The following is a 3603-nucleotide window of genomic DNA, read 5'->3' on the forward strand; positions in this document are numbered from 1 at the left end:
ATCCTGATTTTTTACAGCCTAGTGGATGTTGCTCTCAAAATGGATGTTTACGTATAAGTGCACTCTCTCCTTAAAAAATTCCTCAATTTTAAACTAGAGAAAGTAGCGAGTTGAAATTTTCACAATGATTAGAAGACACTCGACTCTAAATGTTCTGAAATTTTCGATAAAATCGGCGAAGATTCTGATTATTTCTAGCCTAGTGAATGTTGGTCTAAAAGTTGACTTTTTCCTTTAGTGCGCTCTCTCCTTTAAAAAATCATGAATTTTCAACTAAGAAAAGCGGAAGTATGAAATTTTCACAGTGCTTAAAGAACATTCGACTCTAAAAAGCTGACATTTTCGCCAAAATCGCCGATAATCCTGATTTTTTCCAGCCAAATGGATGTTGGTCTCAAAATGGAAGTGCATTCTCTCCTTAAAAAATTCCTCCATTCCAAACTAAAGAAAGTAGCAGGTTGAAATTTTCATAACTATTAGCAGACACTCGACTCTAAATGTACTGAAATTTTCGACAAAATTGCCGAAGATCCTGATTATTTCTAGCCTAGTGAATGTTGGTTTCAAAGTTGACGTTTTTCCCTTAGTGGGCTCTCTCCTTTAAAAAATCATTAATTTTCAACTAGGAAAAGCAGAAGTATGAAATTTTCATAGTCCTTAAATTACAGTCGACTCTAAATACTCTGACATTTTCGCCAAAATCGCCGATAATCCTGATTTTTCCCAGCCTAGCGGATGTTGCTCCCAAAATGGATGTTTACGTATAAGTGCACTCTCTCCTTAAAAAATTTCTCAATTCCAAACTAAAGAAAGCAGCACGTTCAAATTTTCACAGTTATTAGAAGACACTCGACTCTGCATGTGCTAAAATTTTTGCCAAAACCGCCGAAGATCCTGATTTTTACTAGCCTAGTGGACACCTATAATGCAGCATTATAAAGTACAGGTTTCGGAATCGCTAATTTCAGGCTGAACCCAGCTGATGAGCGCTAATGGGCTCGAAACCGGTTTGGGGGTGCCTGAGGTTAGCGCATTTCGAAATCTGCACTTGCCTGTTTCAAAAGCTCATGACGCCGAAAGCCTTTCATTGTTTCATTGTTCACCGCATATATTATTTAGCAAAATATTTCTTCTAACTATATTTAACGTAAAAGGAACGTCCTTTTCATGTATGAATCAGATATATTGGTCCGGTTTATTACGGTTTAGTTTTTAAGCAAATCTCAGATTTTAGTGGGAATTTTGAACTTTCTTTCCTGTACTCTCTAACTAGCTCTAGACAACACATCAGGAGGATTCACGCCAATGTTGAATCGTTACCTGACCGCTAATTTTATGGCGTGCCAAAATATAGTTTGTACGAAAAACGAAAAAATGCATTTTATTACTTATTTGAGATACTTACAAATTTCTAATATTTTCACAGTAATCCGCAATATAATCAATGGATGCACATGCAAAATCTTTGAATTCTTGTATGTTCATCTTGCTGCCACTATCTTCGACCGAATGCATTACCGTGTCAGGCTCTGGGAAGTTGTAGTCACTTTCTCCATTTTTTGATTAAATCACATCATATACGTAACCTGGTCACCTGTTGCGGTGTAGATGTAATAATTTCGCTAGAAAGAAAAGCGTTCGAGGTACCGATTGTAGGTCAGTCATTAAGATCGCTCGCGACGAAATGAATGACCCTCTAAATTTTACTATTTATTTTAGCCCAAATAACCATTTCTAACTGAAGTTGTTCAATATTTGTTTTGCAAAATAATCTTTCCAATTAGACGATTCTTTATGTAAGCCATGCAGTACACCTAAGCGGTTTGAAAAAAGGAAAAAAAGATTCACAAAAATTCTTGGGAACAAGATTAACTTTTTAATAGAAACTGCATGCTCTTTTGCGACTCATTTGATTGTTCATATTCGATTTTTGGAGTAGTGATGCGTCTCAAGCAGCCTCTCCCACTCAAATGACCCTCACACCTCTCAATTTTTCTTTCAAAAATGGACAACGTTTTCACCAACTTATAAGATGCGTGCATAAATAGATCCCATGGGTTCTATTGAATTCAAGAAGAGCGAATGCAACAAGTTTAATTGTTTTCGCCACTTTGAAACGCGATTATTCGGAAACCTGTGGAGCAAAAGTAACAAAGTAGGAGACTACTGAAAAGAATTGAAGACTTTTAAACGCTGTGCCAGTTGATCCAAATTTCGATCGTTAAACGTTTTAGTGAATTTTTATAAATTCGTTTGCCCACAGTTGCCAGTATCTACCGACTGCTGCTGAAAGTCTACAAAATATGTAGTTCGTTGGTTAAAGTTATCCTGAAAACATTCAAAACGTTTATTCAATAAGGTATCTCGCTTTACGGCACCAGTTATCACAACTTACCTCATGCTAGGTACATTTAAAAGTCACTGTCTCAAAAGTTCACCAAATCAAAATTTCAGTTTTGAACATGATTGCACGAATATCACCACTCATGCAACTTCTTCGTAAACATGACCGGTACGTAATGAAACATAGCGCATGTAACTCAAACATTCTCGATAAATAGACCAAAAGTACTTCAAAATTACTGAATCATATGTGTTTCAGTTTTGGCCAAGTTTTACAACTACTGCTACGAAAATTTGCATCATCTAATCAAGTATCAAAAGGCAACTATAAGCAATGTACGATCACTGACAATATGGTAGATCCATGCAGACCGGAGCCATCAGTTGTAATCATCGGAGCTGGTATTGCTGGGCTGAGTGTGGCTCAAAGGTTAGCTCAATGTGGATTGAGCAAAATTACCGTTCTCGAAGCCACTGATAGGTTAGTGTTGGTCACACAAGATTTTTACTGCTAGCAGTCGTGGCATGTGCTTTATTTTTAATTCTTGGGGTATGAAGTTGTAGAAGTATGTGGGGGACCCGAATGAGTCTGGCCCTTTTTCCCATTTGGGGTATGAAAATGGTATTTTTCGCTGATTGTACGTTTTTAAATACACACAACAATAGAACACCAAAACGAATTATGCCAACATTTCATTACCGATAGTTCACTTTCTAAAAAGGTCAATTAGTCCTCTCTAGAATGGTGTAAAAATGAGTGTTCTTGTTCATTTTTTTTGCCGAGAAATGAGCAAAAAACGGGACGGAAAACGTGAAATTTTGGCATAATCTTGCACCTAAGTGTCTGATATTCAAATTTCGCTTTTTGGGTCAAAACTATTAGAATTTCCTCACTGACTGAATCGAGTTTTCAATTCTCTATTCAACGATGCAAAAACAAATTTTGTGACTCAAATGAGGCTTGAAAAACTTCGAAAAAGCAGCGTCATGTTTGAGTCGAATTTGCAACTCAAACAAACACGCAGATCTAAAACTTCTTTAAATCAAGACTTTTTGAGAAAACTGCCAACATTTCCTTATTGACAGGTCACTTTCTAAAACGGCCATTTAGTTCTCTTTGGAATGATGTAAAAATGAACGTTCTTGCTCATTTCGCTTCCGAGAAATGAGCAAAAATCGGGACGGGAAACGTGAAATTTTGGCATAATTTTGCACCTAAGTGTCTGATATTCAAATTTCGCTTTCTGGGTCAAAACTACT

At 36.6% G+C, this 3603-nt stretch overlaps 1 long non-coding RNA gene across 1 annotated transcript; it reads left to right on the plus strand.

The window, feature by feature from the left end:
- The first annotated feature begins 2373 nt into the window (after positions 1–2373).
- On the plus strand, positions 2374–2658 carry LOC125503921. The gene is made up of 2 exons (XR_007281157.1): positions 2374–2512; positions 2603–2658. It is a non-coding gene; the product is annotated as an uncharacterized LOC125503921 (long non-coding RNA).
- The last annotated feature ends 945 nt before the right edge of the window (positions 2659–3603 follow it).

Source organism: Dendroctonus ponderosae, unplaced genomic scaffold, assembly GCF_020466585.1.
Source record: "Dendroctonus ponderosae isolate FM_Combo_2020 unplaced genomic scaffold, Dpon_F_20191213v2 Dpon_F_20191213_3, whole genome shotgun sequence".
Taxonomy (NCBI): domain Eukaryota; kingdom Metazoa; phylum Arthropoda; class Insecta; order Coleoptera; family Curculionidae; genus Dendroctonus; species Dendroctonus ponderosae.